This window comes from Sapajus apella, unplaced genomic scaffold (assembly GCF_009761245.1).
Source record: "Sapajus apella isolate SASKATOON/1434 unplaced genomic scaffold, GSC_monkey_1.0 scaffold54, whole genome shotgun sequence".
Taxonomy (NCBI): Eukaryota; Metazoa; Chordata; class Mammalia; order Primates; family Cebidae; genus Sapajus; species Sapajus apella.
In genome coordinates, this window is record NW_022436994.1 from 9,484,806 (window position 1) to 9,508,229 (window position 23,424).

The following is a 23,424-nucleotide window of genomic DNA, read 5'->3' on the forward strand; positions in this document are numbered from 1 at the left end:
CCTGCACTTTGAGAGGCCACGGTGGGCGGATCATGAAGTCAGGAGTTTGAGACCGGCCTGACCAACATGGTGAAACCCTGTCTCTACTAAAAATACAAAAATTAGCAGGACATGGTGGCACCCACCTGTAGTCCCGGCTACTCAGGAGCGTAAGGCAGGAGAATCGCTTGAACCTGGGGGGTGGAAGTTGCAGTGAGCTAAGATCACACCACTGCACTCCAGCCTGAGCAATAGGGTGAGACTCCATCACAAAAAAAAAAAAAAAAAAAATACTGTCAGTTAAGGTGAAGGCAAAATAGGTATTTCCCCACCTGTAGTGCCTTGCGATCTTTACACCCTACAAACCCCTTTGGGAAAACATACTAGAGGACATATACTCCCAGTCTTTTTCTTTAAAGAGGATCCAAGAGAGAAAAATATGTGGACTCCAAGAAACGGTGGAACCAACCCAGGAAGCAGAGAAAAGAAATCCCAGGTTGACAATGACAATTGTTCAACAAGCAAACAAAGGAATATCTAGAAGATTCCATCATGTAAACTAACAGCCTAGAAGTTCTTGATGATAAAAACATGTTTCTTGGTCCTTGACTAAGGGCTGGCCTGGACATGCAGAGATTCAACTCCACAATGCCTATATATAATCACTTAATGTTTGTTTGACTGATTGGAATGGTGACACCAGAAATTATCAGCTGAAGAGGCTTTGCTGAACATTATAATCAGCTGAAGAGAGTTTGCTGAACTGGCTACTCAATAAAAATCTGGAAAGTCTACACTTTAGGTGTAGGGAAAACACCCAGAACTAATTCAAAACCCATATAGAGCCATCAAAATATGACTAAACAAAGATGCACTGGACAAAAAAAGATTTCCCAGTAATCTCACTGCCTGCCATAATAAAACTGAATCTCATTCACAATAACAAGGCATTCTCTAGAAAAAGGCTGAGTAAACTCTACCACACAGGCAAGCCACCTGTTTTTGTAAATAGTTTTTTGTATGCTTGAGACAGCGTCTCGCTCTGTTACTCAGGCTGGAGTGTAGTGTCATGATCTCAGTGCACTGCAACCTCCGCCTCTCAGGTTCAAGCAATTCTCCTGCCTTAACCTCCCAAGTAACTGGGATTACAGACGCCTGCCACCACGCCCAGGTAATTTTTTTATTTTTAGTAGAGATGGGTTTCACCAGGTTGGCCTGGCTGGTCTTGATCTCCTGATCTCAGGTGATCCTCCCATCTTGGCCTCCCAAAGTGTTGGGATTACAGGCGTGAGCCACCACGCCCAGTCATAAATAAAGCTGTATTAGAACATTTTTAAAAGGATGTTTGGGTGTGGTCCTCACTTAAGTGGAAGATAAGCTATGGGTACACAAAGGCATACAGAGTGATATAATGGACACTGGAGACTCCGAAAAGGAGAAAGTCGGAGGGAGGTGAGGGATGAAAAATTACCTACTAGGTGCAACGTACACTCTCTGGGTGATAGGTACACTAAAACTCCAGACTCGGTGGGAGCTGTGCTCATGCCTGTAATTCCAGCACTTTGGGAGGCTGAGCTGGGTGGATCATTTGAGCTCAGGAGTGCGAGACTAGCCTGGCCAACATGGTGAAACCCCGTCTCTACTAAAAAATACAAATATTAGCCAGGCATGGTGATGAGCACCTGTAATCCCAGCTACTCAAGAGGCTGAGGCAGGAGAATCGTTTGAGCCCTGGAGGCGGAGGTTGCAGTGAGCCGGGATTATGCCACTGCACTCCAGCCTGGGTGACAGAATGAGACTCTGTCTCAAAAAATGAAATAAAAAGCGAGACTTCATCACTATACAGTTCACCCATGTAATCAAAAACCACTTGGACCCCTAAAGCAACTGAAACTATTTTTTAATTTAACGTTTCTTTTGAAAGAAAAAGAAATTTATCAGAAACTCTAAAGAAAAACCTGGTCCAAAAAAATAAATCATGATCCCCACATGAAACATACTAAAATGTGGCCTAATTCTGAACACCAAACACAGCGCAAATCAATAGTCTCCATTTGTTCTCACTGCTTGACATTCACCTTCCAAAGTACAGACTTTGTGGCAAAAAAACTATATATACCCCCTCACTTACTGTAACCATAATACTTAAAATCCAATTCAGATTATAAAAGTCCTAGGTGTGCTCACTGCTATTAAACTGTCATTGCTCCCAGGTGTTTTCCATACAGATCACTAAGAAATACCTGACAGCTCTAATTCAAAATGAATCTAGCAGAATTTTTCCTTAAGTTCTTTAACTTTATACTTGTATCCTTTAAATTCTTACATGAAAAAAAGGTTGCTACCTACATGGTTGATTTTATGAATCATAACCCACAGTTTGCAAAACTGTTACAGCTTCAACAGTGTTGCAGCCATGCAAGGCAACAGCAGAAATAGCAACCCCACCTTCCTTCACCCTCCCCTCCCCTCTTCTTCCTCATCCTCCTCCCTGGCTCTTCCTCCCCTACCTCATCTCACTCACTCTGCAAACCAGACTTCCGCAGGCAGGCCCAGGGGACAGGATGGTGCTTGGTGCATTCATTCATTCATTTATTATTCATATTATTATTTTGAGACAGAGTCTTGCTCTGTCACCCAGACTGGAGTGCAGTGGTACAATCTCAGCTCACTGCAACTTCCACCTCCTGGGTTCAAGCAATTCTCCCTGCCTCAGCTTCCTAAGTAGCTGGGATTACAGGCGTGTGCCACCATACCCGACTAATTTTTGTATTTTTAATAGAGATATGATTTCACCATGTTGGTCAGGCCGGTCTCGAACTCCTGACCTCAGGCAATCCGTCTACCTTGGCCTCCCAAAGTGCTGAGATTATAGGCGTGAGCCACCATTACCGGCCTATTATTTTTATTTTTTAGATAAAGGGTCTCACTCCATCACCCAGGCTGCAACGCAGTGGCACAATAATGGCTCACTGCAGTCTCTAACTCCTAGGCTCAAACCATCCTCCTGCCTCAGCCTCATGAGTAGGCTGGGACTACAGGCACATCACCACAGCTGGCTTTGGCGCAACAGCTTCAAATCCACATGACCTGTGCCCTTCTGACACAGCGCTCAATGTTCTCGACCTTATGAGCCACCCTCAGACAGTGAGGGAGATTCAGGCGGGGAGTCACAGCTCCCGAAAAAGCTCTTTACACAGTGAGCACTAAGCGAGTATTTTAAATAAACGATACCAAGGTAAAAAGACTGTATTATTACTGCAAACATAGAAAAGCGTTACAGCAACAGGAAAGCAATGCAAAAGACTCTAATAATAGTTGTTTCTAGTGGGTACAAATTTTTTCAAATATTTTGCTATTTTTTCTGAGATGTAAATGTATTTTTTAGAAAAAAAAATTAAGTTCATTTTGGAAAATATCCAAAATTTTTAGCAAATACCACTTTCACCTAATAAAAATTGTTCTCTTGAAAGATGGATAAAGAATAAAAGAATAGGCCAGGCACGGTGGCTCACGCCTGTAATCCCAGCACTTTGGGAGGCTGAGGCAGGCAGATCACGAGGTCAGGAGTTCGAGACCAGCTTGGCCAACATAGTGAAACCCCGTCTCTACTAAAAATACAAAAATTAGCTGGGCATGTTGGCGCTCCCCTGTGGTCCCAGCTACTCAGGAGGCTGAGGCAGGAGAATCACTTGAACCCGGGAGGTGGAGAGGTTGTGGTGACCTGAGATCGTGTCACTGCACTTCAGCCCAAGCAACAGAGTAAGACTCTGTCTCAAAATTTAAAAAAAGAAAGAAAAGAATAAACCTTGGTTTTACTATAGAGAAGAATTTGTTAACAGCTACTAAAATTACAAATGCACATATGCTTTCCCAGCAATTGCACTTTCAGGAATTAAACCTACAGATGCATTACATACATGGCAGGTTGGAAGATTAATTGCTTCATTATTTGTCAAGCAAAATGACAACCTAATAATAGTCCATAGGAGCACTGCTGTTTAAATATAGTAGCCCATAGATAAAAATGCCATTCCACCCTAAAGAAAAATAAATAAACTATATATCTATAATGAAAGATCTCCAAAACACGCTGTCAAGAAAAAATAAACCCAAAGAAGTTCTTATTCCCATAAGAGAGCAGTAGACTGTATCAAAATAACTCTCACAGAGTGAGATTATGAACTCTAGATAAAATGTGAAAAACAATCTTCTGAAGGCACTGGAGATAAACAAGAAATAAAAAAGGAACTTGGAATTTACATGACCCTTGAAAGAAGGGAACATCATTGGGCAAGATCCACTTTTATATTTCTTTACTCCTGAGAGTACACCCCAGTCTGAGAGGAGTGGAGAAGAGAAAAAAAGAATTTTACTGGCCTGAGGGGTTAAGGAAGGATTTGAGACTGCTAAAGAAGCTAGAAATTGAGAGCGAAATCTAGGAAAGGAAGGAACCACTAAAAAGTAACCCAAAGTCTGAGTATAAGGTCCCCTCAAATCTGTGGCTGAACCCTGAACTGCCTAAGTGGGGGTGAGACTCCCAAAAGCCCAGAAAGGACACAATAGCTTGAAGGTTGAAGGAGCTGAGCTGATGGCCGGGCACAGGGGCTCACGCCTGTAATCCCAGCACTTTGGGCAGCCAAGGCAGGATGATCGCTTGAGGTCAGGAGTTTGAAACCAGCCTGGGCAACATGGTGAGACCCCATTTCTAAAAAAATTAAAATTGGCCAGATAGTGCATGCCTATAGTCCTAGCTACTTGGGAAGCTAAGCTGAGAAAATAGCTTGGGCCCAGAAGTTTAGGGTCACTGTAAAGTACAATCACACCACTGCACTCCAACCTGGGTGACAGAGCAAGATCTGTCCCAACAACAACAGAAAAAAGCTGAGATTTTAGCTTTCCCTAGCTGCAGGGTAGATGAGAGTTTGGCGTTCCAGTCTTGTCTTGGGGCTATCCATCTGAAATGCCACAAGGGTCACATCACAGGAGTCAAAAGTATATTCCAGGACTAAGAGGTTTTACCCTAAGGACGAAGATCAAAACTGATCTACCACAACAAACTGTAAAACCCAGCCAGGTGCAGGAAGACAGCTTGAGGCCAGGAGTTCAAGACCAGCCTGCGCAACATACTGAGAGTCCACCTCTATAAAAAAATTTTTTTTTCATTAGCCAGGCACAGTGGCGCATGCCTGTAGTCCCAGCTACTAAAGAGGCTGGGGTGGGAGGATGGCTTGAGCCTGGGAGGCAGAGGTTGCAGTGAGCTGAAATCATGCCACAGCACTCCAGCCTGAGTGACAGTGAGACTCTGTCTCAAAAAAAAAAAAAAAAAAAAAAAACCACAAAAGGTCAGCCATGGTGGCTCATGCCTGTAATCCTGGCACTTGGGGAGGCCAAGGCAAGTGGAGTACCTGAGGTCAGGAGTTCAAGACCAGCCTGGCCAACATGGCAAAATGACATCTCCACTAAAAACACAAAACTTAGCCATGCGTTGTGGTGCATGCCTGTAATCCCAGCAACCTGGGAGACTGTGGCAGGAGAATCACTCGAATCGAGGGGTGGAGGTTACAGTGAGCTGAGACTGCACTCCAGCCTGGGCGACAGAGCCATACTCCATCTCAAAAAAAAAAAAAAAACAGAAAACTCAGCCAGGCGCAATTGCTTACACCTGTAATCCCAGCACTTTGGGAGGCTGAGGCAGGCAGATGACCTGAGGTCGGGAGTTCGAGATCAGCCTGACCAACATGGAGAAAGCCTGTCTCTACTAAAAATACAAAACTATCCAGGCGTGATGATGATGCGTGACTGTAATCCTAGCTACTCGGGAGGCAGAGGCAGAAGAACTGCTTGAACCCAGGAGACAGAGGTTGTGGTGAGCCATGATCATGCCACTGCACTCCAGCCTGGGCAACAAGAGAGAAATTCTGTCTCAAAAAAAAAACAAAAAACAAAAAAAGAAAACTCAGTGAATCCCAAGCATCATAAATACAAATGTATCCATACCTGAACACATCATAAACCAACTGCTGAAAATCAAGTATAAAGAAATTCTTCAAACTGTCAAAGAAGACATTCAATATGACAAAAATGACAGATAACTTCTCAAGTGAAACAATGGATCCCAGAAAGTAATGAATCTACATCTTTAAAATGCTGAAAGAGGCTGGGCATGATGGCTCATGACTTGGGAGGCTCAGGCGGGCAGATCACTGGAGTACAGAAGTTGAAGACAGCCTGGCCAACATTGTGAAATCCTGTTGCTACTAAAAATAAAATAAAATAAAATAAAAATAGCTGCGTATGGCGGTGTGTGCCTATAATCCCAACTACCAGGGAGGCTGAGGCAGGAGAATCGGTGGAGGTTGCAGTGAGCCAAGATCGTATGCGGCACTCCAGCCTGGGTGACAAAGTGAGACACTGTCTCAGGAAAAAAAAAAAAATGCAGAAAGAAAACAGTCAACCTAGAATTCCATATCCTGTAAAACAGGTCCCCAACCCCCAGGCCACACAGACAGGTCTAGGTCCATGGCCTGTTAGGAACCAGGCTGTACACAGCAGGAGGTGAGCAGATGGCCAGCGAGCATTACCACCTGATCCCCACCTCCTGACAGAGTGGGCTGCATTAGATTCTCACAGGAACACAAACCCTGAACCCCCAGTGAAGGGATCTAGGCTGTGTGCTCCTCATGAGAATCTAATGCCTGATGATCCGAGGTAGAACAGTTTCATCCCAAAACCTTTTCCCCACTCCAGTCTATGGAAAAACTGTCTTCCACAAAACCGGTCCCTGGTGCCAGAAAGGTTGGGGACTGCTGCTGTAAAACTATCCTTCAAAAATGAAGACAAAATAAAGATATTTTCAGATAACAAAAGGTGAAACAACGTGTCAGACCTACACCATGAAAAATTATAAGCAAGGTCTTCAGGCTAAGATCTAAAAATAAAATCCTAAGCACCCCAACTGATTGAACGAAGTCGGTTTTGGCCAAGGGGACCCCAAATAAACCTTAAAAACTGAGTTCCCAGCCATGACATGATGGGAGGGTAGACACACCTCATTATATTCCCTCCCTTCTGCAGTTTAGACACAACTGACCAGCATTAATGTTAAAATAGAGATCATAAAACTGACAGAACGGACATTGTGGCAATAAAATAACAAATTACAAACAAGACCTAAAACCTTCAGTCACACAGTTCTACTTTTTGTTTTGAGATGGAGTCTCGCCTGTAGCCCAGGCTGGAGTGCAGTGGTGCCATCTTGGCTAACTGCAACCTCTGACTCCTGAATTCAAGCGATTCTCCTGCCTTAGCCTCCAAGTAACTGGGACTACAAGCACATACCACCAGCCCAGCTAGTATTTGTAGCTTTAGTAGAGACGGGGTTTCACCATGTTGGCTACGATGGTCTCAATCTCTTGACCTCCTGATCTGCCCTCCTCGGCCTCCCAAAATGCTGAGATTACACATGCCAGCCACCATACCCAGCCACACAGCCCTTTTTTTTTTTTTTTTTTTGAGACGGAGTCTGGCTCTGTCACCCAGGCTGGAATGCAGTGGCACAATCTGGGCTCACTGCAACCTCCACCTCCCAGGTTCAAGCGATTCTCCTGCCTCAGCCTACCGAGTAGCTGGGATTACAGGCACCCACCACCACATCCAGCTAATTTTTTGTATTTTTAGTAAAGATAGAGTTTCACAGTGTTGGCCAGGCTGGTGTCAAACTGCTGACCTCATGATCCACCTGCCTCGGCCTCCCAAAGTGCTGGGATTACAAGCATGAGCCACCATGTCCGGCCCACAGTCCTACTCTTAAAGATAAACTCTGTTCCAACTGCCATAGGTTTCCGTCTAGCTGTCAAACAAGCACTGTCCTGGATAAGCAATAGAAAAACAATTGCAGCTCACTACCAGTTGCTAACAGACCTCCTGTTCCACAAGCCAAAACTACAGCTGTTACTGGATAAGAGACTGACTTCAGTAACTCTCTCCTGACAAGAAGACAACCAGCCATGAACTGGTTCTAGCCAGTTTACAGAGGCTGTGTACTTGAGTGCCCCGTTATCCTTGCTTCATCTTTTGAGGTAAGTGGCCTGATTATAACATATTTAAATGTTGTCTCCACCCCAAGGTGAACATGGAATACAAATATGCCTGTCAAGAAAAATAACTGTCAGGTACTACACTTAGTATCTGGGTGATGAAATAATCTCTACACCAAACCCACATAACAGAAGTTTACCTATATAACAAACCTGTACATGTACCCCTGAACCTAAAAGTTCTTTAGACATGCATGTTTGGGCCAAGCATGGTGGCACACGCCTATAATCCCAGCACTTTGGGAGGCTGAGGTGGTCAGATCACCTGAGGTCAGGAGTTCGAAACCAACCTCGCCAACATGGTGAAACCCCGTCTCTACTAAAATACAAAAATTAGGCCAGCTGTGGTGGCTCACACCTGTAATCCTAGCACTTTGGGAGGCCGAGGCAGGCACATCACTTGAGGCTAGGAGTTTGATTGAGATCAGCCTGGTCAACACGGTGAAACCCTGTCTCCACTAAAAACACAAAAATTCGCCAGGTGTGGAGGTGGGCGCCTGTAATCCCAGCTACTCAGGAGGCTGAGGCAGGAGAATCACTTGAACCTGGGAGGTCGAGGTTGCAGTGAGTCAATATTGTGCCACTGTACTCCGGCTTGGGTGACAAGAGCAAAATTCTGTCTCAAAAAACAAAACAATAAAATAAAGTGCATGTCTGGCTTCTTCTACAAGAAAACACCAAATGGTGGATGGCGCTGGTGCAGCCGGGGGACCCAGAGGCCCCAGGGGCACTGGCATAGAGAACCGTGGTGGCTTCCACAGAGGTTTCAGCAGTGGCATCTGGGGCCAAGGTCGCAGCCGTTGATGGGACCGGGGCCGGGGCCAAGGCCATGGAGCTTGCAGAGGCAAGGCCAAGGATAAGGAGTGGATGCCCATCACCAAGCTGGACCGCCTGGTCAAGGACATGAAGATCAAATCCCTGGAGGAGATCTATCTCTTCTCCTTGCCCATCAAGGAATGTGAGCTCACTGACTTTTTCCTTAGGGACTCTCAAGAATGAGAGTTTGAAGATTATGCCGATATAGAACCAAACCCATGCTGGCCAGCGTACCAGGTTCAAGGCGTTTGTTGCCATTGGGGATCACAACAGCCACGTTGGTCTGGGTTTTAAGTGCTCCAAGGAGGTGGTCACTGCCATCCACCGGGCCATCATCCTGGCCAAGCTCTCCATTGCCCCAGTGCGCAGAGGCTACTGGGGGAACAAGATTGGCAAGCCCTCCACCATCCCTTCCAAGGTGACAGGCTGCTGAGGCTCTGTCCTGGTGCCCCTCATTCCCACACCCAGGGGCACTGGCATCGTCTCGGCGCCTGTGCCCAAGAAACTGCTCATGATGGCTGGTATGGATGACTGCTACACCTCAGCCAGGCGCTGGACTGCCACCCTGGGTAACTTTGCCAAGGCCACCTCTAAGACCTATAGCTACCTGACCGCTGACCTTTGGAAAGAGACTGTATTCACCCAGTCTCCCTAACAGGAATTCATTGACCATTCTGTCAAGATCCACACCAGAGTCTCTGTGCAGAGGACCTAGGCTCCCGCTGTGGCTACAACATAGGGTTTTTATACAAGAAAAATAAAGTGAATTAACCCTGAAAAAAAAAAAAAAAAAAAAAAGCATGTCTGTTCAGTACACATGCATCAGGACCCCCTCCATGAATATTCATAACTCCTCCTATAACCTGTTGAATATATATACTTGGTCAACCCATTCAGCACAAATTCCTGTTCCAACCCCTCCTCCTCTGAAGTGCCTACCTTTCAGGCTCTGCCAAAGGCTAGCCTTTCCAGCCTGCGGGATGGCCAACCCCCTTTGTAAGAAATAAAGTATCCTTTCCAAATATGTAGATCTCTTAAATTTTAAGTTGACAAGGCCAAAGGTAAATTATTCCAGGTGGAAATATTCCAGAGGAAATAAAAGTGCTAAAAATGATAAACAGAGGAATAAATAGAAAAGGTCAATATTTTTTCTCTTTTTTTTTAAAGTCAAATTATGGTTTTCCCTTTGTCTACAGGATGAGGGGGATGGGGAATGGGAGCGGTATCAGTGTGGCAAGCTTGAAGAGGGCAGAATGCCCAGGGCCCAGCAATAGGTCAGCATGCATGTCAAGGACAAGACAAGAAGCACGTCCGGAGATGAGCTTTCTAACGGGCCATTATCCCATGTCTTCTCACTATCCCTTCCCCTTCCTCAGGTCCACACTTTTGGCCAGTGATGTCCACAATGTCCACAGCCAGTTCTGGATTAGCACACGTGCAGTAGGATTAGAGCAGGCATGTCTGGGACCAACTCTGGCTCAACATGAGGAAAATTGAGAGAGTCAAGCCCACCTTCAGCCAGTCAGCAGGGCCCAGGAACAGCATGGTCAGGGCTGAGCTTTGTAATTGGCCTTTTCCCTTTTTTCATCCTCACTTCCCCCTCCCTTTCATCAAACCTAAGATTTTGGCCAGTGAACCCAGGAAGGGGAAGGGAGTATTTCTTAGTTCAGCTTTAGGACAGCATGCCCAGCGGCAGACTGTGGGGCAGGAACAGTGGCATGTCTTCAGCTGAGTTTGGCTGGCACAGCCAGGAGTACTAACCTACAGGGAGACTAAGCAAAACGGCAAATACACCGAAGAAAACAGGAACCAGGTTTTTCGCTGTTGGAAAAGCAAGGTATGAATGTAGCCTCCGCCTTCCGAGTTCAAGTGATTCCCCTGCCTCAGCCTCCCAAGTATCTGGGACTATAGGCGCATGCCACCACACCTGGCTAATTTTTTGTATTTCAGTAGAGACAGGGTTTCACCATGCTGAGGTTTCACCAGAGCCAGGATGGTCTCAATCTCCTGACCTCATGATCCACCTGCCTCGGCCTCCCAAAGTGTTGGGATTACAGGCATGAGCTACCACGCCCAGCCTGAACTCTAATTTTTAATACATAAATAGATCCAAAAAAGAAGGATGTATGTGTATGTAAACCTCCCCAGCTCTGCCTGCTAAGAGAACCTAGAAGAAAAAACACCTTAGTAGCAATGAGCACACCTACTGAACAGACCTTGGTTTCCAAATACCATTTCCACTAAAAGCAAGAAGGACTACTTGGACAACTGTCTGGTTCCAGGGCTGGGACAGGGAAAAATAAGATTAGCCTGAAACATCTTATTTTAGCAAATGTAAAAAAGTGTTCAAAGAGGCTGGGTAAGGTGGCTCATGCCTATAATCCCAGCACTTTGGGAGGTCGAGGCAGGTGGATCACGAGGTCAGGAGATCAAGACCATCCAGGCCAACATGGTGAAACCCCGTCTCTACTACAAATACAAAAAACTTAGCTGGGCATAGCGGCACACACCTGCAGTCCCAGCTACTTGGGAGGCTGAGGCAGGAGAACTGCTTGAACCCAGGAGGCGGAGACTGCAGCGAGCTGAGATCATGCCACTGCACTACAGCCTGGGCGACAGTGAGAGACTCTGTCTCAAAAAAAAAAAAAAAGAAAGTGTTGAAAAACAAGAAGGATGAGAAGGACTTGTCGAAAAGACGCCAGATGTACAACATGAATATTCTTGGCGCTACTAAACTGTACACTTAAAAATGGTTAAGACTGGCCAGGTGTGGTAGTTCAGTCCTGTAATCCCAGCACTTTGGGAGGCCGAGGGTGGGAGGATAGCCTGGCCCAGGAGTTCAAAACTAGCCTGGGGAACACGGCCAAAAAAAAAAAAAAAGATTAAGATAGTACATTTTGTTACATGTTTGTTTTTTCACTGAAATTAAAAATTAAAATAAAAAAAAGACACCAGAGCCAGCTTCAAGTGGTTCCCACTGGCTGAGTTTGGGACAATTTGAGCTTCAAAATAAATAAGGATACTAGAGGACTACAGTCTTGCAAGTAAGAATAAATAAGAACTTTAAAATGAAGAAACTTGGCAACACTATCTTAACCAAGCAACCACAGTTAACAGCACCAACATGGGACAAATCGACATAATTTTCCCTGATATGATGTCATGAGAAGAACACATGATCCCTGTGGCAGTCCTACCAAAAATACTAAAGTCATGAGAACAAACAGACCCAACTGAGGGTCATTCTACTAAGTAACTGACCCATAATCTTCAAAAATAGCAATCATCAAAGACAAGAAAAGACTAGGAACCAATTCAGATTCAAAGAGCCTAAAGAGACATGCAAACCAAATGCAACACATAATCCTGAATCTATAAAATCTATGAATCCTAGGGCTATGTGAAGAAGGTATCATAAAAATCAGCAAGTCTGAGTGGGGTCATGAATTATGCAGCAAGATGGAATGGATGTCAATTTCCCGATTTCAATGGTGTCAGAATGGTGAGGTTAGAGTCCCCTTGTACTGAGGAAGGTACAGTCGAAGTGTTAAAGGGTCATGGGACATTACGTCTACAATTCTACAGTTTATTCTTTTTTTTTTTTTTTTTTTTGAGAGAGTCTCACATTGTTGCTCAGGGTGGAGTGCAATGGCGCGATCTTGGCTCACCACAACCTCCGCCTCCTGGGTTCAAGCGATTCTCCTGCCTCAGCCTCCCACTGGGATTACAGGTGCACATCACCACACCTGGCTAATTTTTTGTATTTTTAGTAGAAATGGTGTTTTACTACGTTGGTCAGACTGGTCTCAAATTCCTGACCTCGTGATCCGGCCACCTCAGCCTCCCAAAGTACTGGGATTACAGGTGTGAGTCACCACACCCAGCCTACAGTTTATTCTTAATGGTTCAGAAATGTTAACACTTGAGGGATTTGGGTGGAAGGTATATGGGTGCTCTGTGTCCTCTGTATATACTCTGCCTGATTTATATCTACTACGTATATATATTTGAATCATTTCAACATAAAAAGGTTAAAAGTCTATTGTTTCAAGCAAAAAAAAAATGTAATGTAAGATTTATAACATGTATAGAAAGAAATATGGCTAGGCACAGTGGCTCACATCTGTAATCCCAGCACTTTGGGAGGCCGAAGCAGGTGGACCACCTGAGGTTGGGAGTTTGAGACCAGTCCGACCAATAGGGAGAAACCCTGTCTCTACTAAAAATACAAAATTAGCTGGGCATGGTGGCACATGACTGCAATCCCAGCTACTTGGGAGGCTGAGGCAGGAGAATTGCTAGAACCTGGGAGGCAGAGGTTGCAGTGAGCAGAGATTGTACCATTGTACTCCAGCCTGGGCAACAAGAGCCAAACTCTGTCTTGATCTCTCTTTTTTGAGACAGAGCCTCACTTTGTCGCCAGACTGGAGTGCAGTGGCGCGATCTCAGCTCACTGCAACCTCCACCTCCCAGCTTCAGGCGATTCTCCTGCTTCAGCCTCCCAAGTAGCTGGGACTATAGGCACACGTCACCACACGCAGCTAATTTTTTACTTTTAGTAGAGACAGGGTTTCACCATGTTGGCCAGGATGGTCTCAATCTCTCAACCTCATGATCTGCCCGCCTCGGCCTCCCACCACAGTGCTAAGGATTACAAGCGTGAGACATCGTGCCCGGCAGAAACTCCGTCTCAAAAAAAAAAAAAAAAAAAGAAAAGAAAGAAAGAAAATATATGCCCAAAAGCCAAAAGTGTGCAAATAACAGGAGGGAGTAAAAATGGAATGATACTGCTGACAGGTTCTTATACAAGAAAGAAATGATACAACATTAATGGACAGTAATCTGTGACAAGATATGGATATATATAATAATATCTAGAGGAGCAAAAAAGCCAGTAGCAATAGAACAGTGTTAAAAATACTCAACCTGATACCTGTTAATCATCTCTGCCTATGATAATAAAAAAGAAAAAAAATACTCAACCAAAAATGAGAAACAAAGAAAGAAAGCACAAAGGGAAAGAGAAAACAAAAAGCAAAATGACAGACTTAAACACAATGATATCAATTATTATATTAAACGTAAACTTCACAAACCAACAGCCAATATCATACTGAATGGGCAAAAACTGGAAGCATTCCCTTTGAAATCTGGCACAAGACACGGATGCCCTCTTTCACCACTCCTATTCAGTATAGTATTGGAAGTTCTAGCCAGAGCAATCAGGCAAGAAAAAGAAATAAAGGGTATTCAAATAGGAAAGGAGGAAGTCAAATTGTCTCTATTTGCAGATGACATGATTGTATATCTAGAAGACCCCATCGTCTCAGCCCAAAATCTCCTGAAACTGATAAGCAACTTCAGCAAAGTCTCAGGATACAAAATCAATGTGCAAAAATCACAAGCATTCCTATACACCAATAACAGACTTAAAGAGAGCCAAATCAAGAACGAACTGCCATTCACAATTGCTACAAAGAGAATAAATTACCTAGGAATACAACTAACAAGGAACATAAAGGACCTCTTCAAGGAGAACTACAAACCACTGCTCAACGAAATAAGAGAGGACACAAACAGATGGAGAAACATTCCATGTTCATGGTTAGGAAGCATCAATATTGTGAAAATGGCCATACTGTCCAAAGTAATTTACAGATTCAAAGCTATCCCCATCAAGCTACCAATGACCTTCTTCACAGAACTGGAAAAAACCACCTTAAACTTCATATGGAACCAAAAGAGAGCCTGCATAGCCAAGTCAATTCTAAGCAAAAAGAACAAAGCGAGAGGCATCACACTACCAGACTTCAAACTATACTACAAGGCTACAGCTATCAAAACAGCATGGTACTGCTACCAAAACAGAGATATATACCAATGGAACAGAACAGAGGCCTTGGAGGCAACACAACACATCTACAACCATCTCATCTTTGACAAACCTAACAAAAACAAGCAATGGGGAAAGGAGTCCCTGTTTAATAAATGGTGTTGGGAAAAATGGCTAGCCATGTGCAGAAAGCAGAACCTGGACCCCTTCCTGACACCTTACACTAAAATTAACTCCAGATGGATTAAAGACTTAAACATAAGACCTAACACCATAAAAACCCTAGAAGAAAATCTAGGCAAAACCATTCAGGACATAGGCCTAGGCAAGGACTTCATGACCAAAACACCAAAAGCATTGGCAAAAGCTAAAATAGACCAATGGGACCTAATCAAACTCCACAGCTTCTGCACAGCAAAAGAAACAGTAATTAGAGTGAATCGGCAACCAACAGAACGGGAAAAAATTTTTGCAGTCTACCCATCTGACAAAGGGCTGACATCCAGAATCTACAAAGAACTAAAACAGATTTACAAGAAAAAAACAAATAAGCCCATTCAAAAGTGGGCAAAGGATATGAACAGACGCTTTAAAGAAGAAGACATACATGATGCCAACAAACATATGAATAAATGCTCATCATCACTGGTCATTAAAGAAATGCAAATCAAAACCACATTGAGATACCATCTCATGCCAGTTAGAATGGCGATCATTAAAAAATCTGGAGACAACAGATGCTGGAGAAGATGTGGAGAAACAGGAACAGTTTTACACTGTTGGTGGTAGTGTAAATTAGTTCAACCATTGTGGAAGACGGTGTGGTGATTCCTCAAGGACCTAGAAATAGAAATTCCATTTGACCCAGCAATCCCATTACTGGGTATATACCCAAAGGATTATAAATAGCTCTACTATAAGGACACATGCACACGAATGTTCATTGCAGCACTGTTTACAATAGCAAAGACCTGGAACCAACCCAAATGCCCATCGGTGATAGACTGGACAGGGAAAATGTGGCACATATACACCATGGAATATTATGCAGCCATCAAAGACGATGAGTTCATGTCCTTTGTAGGGACATGGATGAACCTGGAAACCATCATTCTCAGGAAACTGACACAAGAACAGAAAATCAAACACCGCATGTTCTCACTCATAGGTGGGTGTTGAACAATGAGAACACATGGACACAGGGAGGGGAGCATCACACACTGGGGTCTGTTGGGGGGAAACGGGGGAGGGACAGCAGGGGGTGGGGAGTTGGGGAGAGAAAGTATGGGGGAAAATGCCAGATATAGGTGAAGGAGAGGAAGGCAGCAAATCACACTTCCATGTGTGTACCTATGCAACAATCTCGCATGTTCTTCACATGTACCCCAAAACCTAAAATGCAATTAAAAAAAAAAAAAAGAAAGTGGGGTAGCTGGGTGTGGCTTGCTCATGCCTGTAACCCCAGCTTCTCAGGAGACTGAGGTTGGAGGATTACTGAGGCCAGGATCTTGAGACCAGCTGGGCAACACAGTGAGACCCCCATCTCTCAAAAAATAAAATAAAATACAATAAAGCACACACATGTATTCCCAGCTACCTGGGAGACTGAGGCAGAAGATCGCTTGAGCCTAAGAGTTCAAGAGTGCAATCAATTATTATTGTGCTACTGCTCTGGTGACAGAGCGAGACTCAGTCTCAAAAACAATCAATCAAACAGGCCTCGCTCTCACCTGGGCGACAGAGCGAGACTCTAGTAGTTGCTAAAGTCTCTAAAGAAAAAAAGGCGCCAGGCGCTGTGGTTCACGCCTGTAATCCCAGCACTTTGGGAGGCCGAGGCGGGTGGATCACGAGGTCCAGAGATCGAGACCATCCTGGTCAACATGGTGAAACCCCGTCTACTAAAAATACAAAAAATCAGCTGGGCATGGTGGCGCGTGCCTGTAATCCCAGCTACTCAGGAGGCTGAGGCAGGAGGATTGGCTGAACCCGGGAGGGGGAGGTGGCTGAAGACAGCGATCGTCTTCCTATCTTCCCGCCGGGGTAAAAAAAGGGAAACTCCTCCTAAAAAAAAAAAAAAAAAAAGAAAAAAAGGAACACAGTGTGGCTATATTAATATCAGAGAAGAGATTAGGACAAGAAGTGTTACTAGAAAAAAAGACTGTCATTTCATAATAAAAAAGATTCACTTCAAGACATTATGGGCTGGGTGCAGTGGCTCACGCCTGTAATCCCAGGACTTTGGGAGGCCAAGGGGGGCAGATCACCTGAGGTCAGGGGTTCAAGACCAGGCTGGCTAAAATGATGAAACCCCATCTCTACTAAAAATACAAAAATTAGCTGGGTGTGGTAGCGCACAGCTGTAATTCCAGCTACTTAGAAGGCTGAGACAGAAGAATAGCTTCAACTCAGAGACAGAGGTTGCAGTGAGCCAAAATCTCGCCACTGCACTCCAGCCTGGATGACAAGAGCAAGCCTCCATCTTAAAAAAAAAAGACATTATGATCCTAAATGTGTATGTACTTAACAACAGAGCTTCAAAATACATGAAGCCAAAAACTAACTACAGGGAAAAACAAATCCAAAATAATAACTAGAGAACTTAACACCCTCTCTCAATAACTGACAGAATAAGCTGGATGCAGTGGCTCATGCCTGTAATCCCAGCACTTTGGGAGGCCAAGGTGGCTTTATGCCAGGTATTCAAGACCACCCTGGACAACATACTAAGGCACTGACTCTACAAAAACTTTTTAAAAAATTACCCAGGGCAGAGTGCGATGGCTCACACCTATAATCCCAGCATTTTGAGAGGCCAAGGCAGGCAGATCACTTGAGGTCAAGAATTTGAGATCAGCCTGGCCAACATGTTGAAACCTCATCTCACTAAAAATACAAAAATTAGCCAAGCATAGTGGTGGGCACCAATAATTGCAGCTACTTGGGAGGCTGAGGCAGGAGAATCTCTTGAACCCAGGAGGCAGAGGATATAGTGAGCCAAGATCAAGCCACTGCACCCCAGCCTAGGCAAAAGAGTGAGACTCCATCTCAGTAAATAAATAAATAAAGCAATCATTATAAAATAAAAAATAAAATTTTTAGGCCAGGCGAGGTGGCTGATGCCTGCAATCCCAGTGCTTTGGGAGGCCATGGAGGGGGGTGGATCACCTGAGGTCAGGAGTTCAAGACCAGCCTGACCAACATGGACAAATCCCATCTCTATTAAAAATACAAAATTATTTTGTATTTTTTGCCAGGCATGGTGATGCATGCCTGTAAATCCAGCTACTTGAGAGACTGAGGCAGGAGAATCAATTGAACCCAGGAGGCAGAGGTTGCGGTGCGGCAAGATCACGCCATTGCACTCCAGCCTGGGCAACAAGAGCAAAACCCTGCCTCAAAATAAAAAAATTCAGCAATTCCATTATTAGGTATTCCAAAAGAAATGAAAACATGTTCATACAACAACTCATCCACAAATGTTCACAGAAGCTTTTTCAAAATACAAACTAGAAAGAAATTAAATCTCTAACAAATGAATAAACAAATCACAGCATAAACATATAACAAAATATTACTTAGCCACTGATACATACAGCAACATGGATGAATCTCAAAAACATCATGCTGAGTAAAGTGATCCCTGCACAAAAGAATATATAGTATATGAATCCATCTGTATGAAGTTCTAGAATGAATAAAACTAATCTATGCTGGAAAAAAAAAAATCAAAACAGTAGTACCTTAGGAAAAAGACTTGCTAAAGGGCCTAAGGGAATTTTCTCAGTGATGGTAAGTAATGTTTTATTTCTTGGTAGGGGTTTCAGTTATGTAGGAATATACATTTGTCAAATTTAGATAATGTTCACTAAAGATATGTATATTTGTCCAGGCGCAGCGGCTCACGCCTATAATACCAACACTTTGGTAGGCTGAGACAGAAGGGTCACTTAAGCCCAGGAGTTCACAACCAGCCTGGGCAACACAGCAAGACCGCATCTCTACAAAAAACAAAAAAAAATTAGCTGGGCATGGTGGCATTCTCATGCAGTCCTAGCTACTCAGGAGGCTGAGATGGGAGGATCATTTGAGTCTGGGGAGTCAAGGCTGCAGTGTGTCGTGATTGCACCATCACACTCTAGCCTACGTGGTGAGAGAGACCCTGTCTTAAAAAACAAACAAACAGTGGGCGTGGTGGCTCATGCCTGTAATCCCAACACTTTGGGAGGCTGAGGTGGGTGGATGACCTGAGGTCAGGAGTTCGAGACCAGCCTAACCAATATGGTGAAACCCCATCTTTAAAAACAAACAAACAAAGTGTACATTTCATTGTTACATAATTTTACATCAAAAGAAAACTGTTAATGTCCATCAAGGAGAGACTGGTGACACAGATACACCATGGAATACTATGCAGCCATAAAAAACAATGAGTTCATGTCTTTTGCAAGGACAGGACATGGATGAAGCTGGAAACCATCATTCTCAGCAAACTAACACAAGAACAGAAAGCCAAACACTGCATGTTCTCACTCATAAGTGGGTGTTGAAGAATGAAAACACATGGACACAGGGAGGGGAACATCACACACCAGGGCCTGCTGGGGGTGAGGGACTAGGGGAGGGACAGCACTAGGACAAATACGTAATGTAGATCACGGGCTGATGGATGCAGCAAACCACCATGGTACATGCATACCTATGTAACAAACCTACACGTTCTGCACATGTATCCCAGAACTTAAAGTATAATAATAATAAAAAAAAGAAAGCTATAAGCAAATATTGAACCCTAGTTAATGACATGCATGCTGACGTATTTAGATCAAAGTGAAGCAATGTCTGCAATTTACTGGGGAATCCATCAGAAAAATAAAATGGGTTGATGGGTGGGCAGAGTGATAAACAGACGCTAGATATGGGATAAAACAAGTATAGCCAACATTAGTGGCAGAATCTAGGAGGGGGGTGTTCAAGTATTCACTGCAAAATTCTTTCAACCTCGGTGTATTCAAAACTTTTCATAAAAAAATACTGGAGATGGGAGAATGGGCTGGAAAAAGTAGACACAGAGGCTACACATTCCTCTTTCAAGGAAGACGGGCAATACTTGGTAAGAGGAAGAGCCTTAAAATAGAACCTGAACTTGGCCAGGCGCGGTAGCTATGCCTGTAATCCCAACACTTTGGGAGGTCGAAGTGGGCGGATCGTGAAGTCAAGAGACCAAGACCATCCTGGCCAACACAGTAAAACCCCATCTCTACCAAAAATACAAAAATTGTTGGGCGTGGTGATACATGCCTGTAGTCCCAGCTACTCGGGAGGCTGAGGCAGGTGAATCGCTTGAACCTGGGAGGCAGAGGTTGCAGTGAGCCGAGATTGCGCCACTACACTCCAGCCTGGCAACAAAGCAAGACTCTGTCTCAAAAAAAAAAAAAAAAAAAGAAAGAAAGGAAGGAACCTGAACTCAGCCTGGCATTAGATGTGCACAGGTAGGTGGGCTTTGGTTGTAGTCTATACCCAATTAGATGCACCTAATGGCAGTAATAAATCAGCCAGACATAATCAGACCTAGGGCATCTTCTGACATGTGACAGAAAGTCAACATGCACCATAACTGACAGATCTGATCAAAGTATCTCATTAAGAACACGTACCCCACCACGTAAACCAACAAGGGAAACATTCAGTTTCCATGTCTGATCAGAGAGCTCATGGTGACAACACACAGGAAGCAAATTTGATTACTTGAGGAAAAAACCTGCAAGGAATTTTAAACTACAGAATGGACATAAATATTTAAATAAAGGCTTCTCACTTTTTCTTCTCCAAGATACAAGTAACAACATATGTGAAATGATATCTCCTACTCCTCACTAGATTTCCCTTAAGAAGAGTACCACCATGGGTTTAGGCTGACCAGTCTTCTCACTTTCAGAAAACTGAAAAACCTCCTTGGGTTACAAGACTCACCACCCTAAGCTGCAAACAAAAGCCCAAATTCCATGTTCCTACTATGCTTATTAAAGGGGAAAGGGGATCACTTTCATTGTACACACATCTAATGCCTGTGATCAAATGCCCTAATTCTTAACATAATCCAAGCAAAAAATTGTTACTGTTTGGGCACACTTGGGAGAAAACGAAAAATGTCACATTTTTGGCACAGACACAGGGCTAAGGAAAAAATTTCCTATTTCTACTAAAAAAAAAAAAAATTGAGTGGTTCCATTGAGAAATCCAAATGTAAACTCCCTCATACCTGCAGAATCATTTCAAGAGCAGCTGCTGTTCTTGACTAAGGGTAAGAAAGCCAAGGAGCACAAAGTGCCCTAACAAAGATCCACTGTCCACAAGGACACAGCGATGCATGCAGAGGACACGGCTGGGCTCACTGCTCCCCCCACAGATCCAGGTACAAAGTCTGTCCCAGGTGAAATGAATGACATCCCTCACTGTGCCAGCTCCCAAAATACCACACACATTCTCCCAACCACAAAGATTGTGCTGTGATTTATGGTCTGCATACAACGCAGTGAAGGTTTTCCTGTCCCTCTGAGAGCTCTTCCATGCCCATGTTGACCGTGTAGACTTGGTCCTCAGAACTCACCCCAGAGACCCTAAGGCTGCTGGTAGATAATGCCAGAATGACTAGTAACATAAGGCTTGCTACTCTTCTGTCTTGATGAGTTATTACTGCACTCCTATATACAAACAAACTGAACTCCAGGATTTGATTCAAAATCCCCTGGTGCATTAGCCTTCTTTGGCTGCCAAGGCTAAGTACTACAGATTTCAGTGGCTTCCATAATAGAAACATATACTCTCAGAGTCTAGACGCTGGAATTCCAAGATCAAGGTAAACGTGGGGCGATTTCTCTTGAGGACTCTCTCCTTGGCTTGCAGATGCCTGCCTTCTCCATATGTCCTCAAATGATCATTTATTTTACTTTATTTTTTTAAAGACAGGGTTTCACCATGTTGGTCAGGCTGGTCTTGAAATCCCGACCTCAGGTGATCCGCCCGCCTTGGCCTCCAAAGTGCTTGGATTACAGGCGTGAGCCACCACGCCCTGCCTGATCATTTCTTTATCTCTGTGTCCTAATATCTTCTTATAAGGACATCAGTCAGATTGGATTAGGGCCCACCAAATTATCTTATTTTACCTTTATCACTTCCTTGAAGACTCCATCTCCAGGCCAGGCACAGTGGCTCACACCTGTAATCCCAGCACTCTGGGAGGCCAAGGTGGGTGGATCACAAGGTCAGGAGTTCGAAACCAGCCTGGCCAACATGGTGAAATCCTGTATCTACTAAAAATACAAAAATTAGCTGAGCATGGTGGCACATGCCTGTAATCCCAGCTACTCAGGAGGCTAAGGCAGGAGAACTGCTTGAACCCAGGTGGCAGAGGTTGCAGTGAGCTGAGCCACCGCACTCCAGCCTGGGCAACACAGCGAGATTTTGTTTAAAAAAAAAAAAACTCCATCTCCAAATACAGTCACATCCCTGAGGTCCAGGAGGTGAGGGCTTCAGCACATGACTCTGAGGGGACACTATTCAGAGCACAGACAGGAAAACAGGGATGAGGAGAAGGTGCACACGAAACTGACTGCCCACACATGGGTACAGTGGCTTCATTACATGATTTTTTTTTCTTTACATTGCTTTTAAAACTTTCATTAAGGTTTTCCTGATCACTCCTACCAATGCCTGCGTCCTCCATCTATGCCCAGGCTGCATTTCCTGCTCTGAGGCCACAGGCTCACCTTACACATTTCAGTCTCCAGCATCTGTGTCTGACACCATCAGTGCTAACAAACAGTTTAATGGGACAAGTGAATGCATGATGCAGAACACCTCCAATGGCTTCAAGTGCATACAGAACCAACACCAAACTCCCCAGCCCAAGGCCCTCCCAGGACTAGGAGGCCCATTCCACCTCTTCTCTATTTCTGAACTGCAGGACACAGTCCCGGTCCCAACCTGTCTGGAAGTGGCTGCTGCCTGCTCCATGTGTCTTCTGACATCCTATATCTCCCCTTACTCTCTAATTTTAGGTGTAAGTGACTTACTTTCCAAAGTGCAACATCCCTAACCCTCTTCTTGGTACGCTAAGCATGTAACAGGCATGCATGACCAAGTTATCTCATTAAAAACAGGTATCGTACCATGTAAACCAACAAGTAAATAGAGGATGATTTAAACGCTGAACAATTAGATTTATAGGACTTAATCATGACCATGTATTTACACTGCTGAGTGACCAGCAGGGGGCATTGCTGATGGAAATGAAGAAACTGGAAGATCAAGAGTAAGCGCCCGATTGGGGCAGATTGCAGGTGCCCTTCTCATGTGCAGAGTAGCCCTTCACTGCAATACTACTGCTAAAAGAAATGTTTTGCTTTATACTATCTTCCTCTGAAAGGATGCTCTGAGCAGCCCTTGAAGGTTCTGATGTGCTTTCTGAATCTAAATTATGACGGAATCTGACCATATATTGAAAATACATACATACATACTATGTAAATGGTAACTCTTCAAAACAGAAGAGTAACCAGCCTTATGGTGCCAATAGTTCTGGCCTCATCTACTGGCTGCCTTAGGTTCTCTGCTGGGCACCTCCTGCCAGGTTCTCCAGCCTCCCGACCCTGACTTACCGAGCTGTCATCCAAAAATCACTGTGATAGCTACCCAAGA

General features: G+C 44.2%; 1 protein-coding gene, 1 long non-coding RNA gene and 1 pseudogene across 6 annotated transcripts in view; 1 reads left to right on the forward strand and 2 right to left on the reverse strand.

Annotated features, from left to right (window-relative positions):
• CCM2 (CCM2 scaffold protein) overlaps positions 1-23,424 on the reverse strand; it is a 76,066-nt gene that overhangs the window by 47,201 nt on the left and 5,441 nt on the right. The window lies entirely within an intron of this gene.
• LOC116527358 lies at positions 7,699-18,956 on the reverse strand. Its single transcript, XR_004258507.1, has 3 exons — positions 18,945-18,956; positions 14,441-14,445; positions 7,699-7,801 (listed from the first exon to the last, which is right to left on the reverse strand). It is a non-coding gene; the product is annotated as an uncharacterized LOC116527358 (long non-coding RNA).
• LOC116527357 lies at positions 8,760-9,692 on the forward strand (annotated as a pseudogene).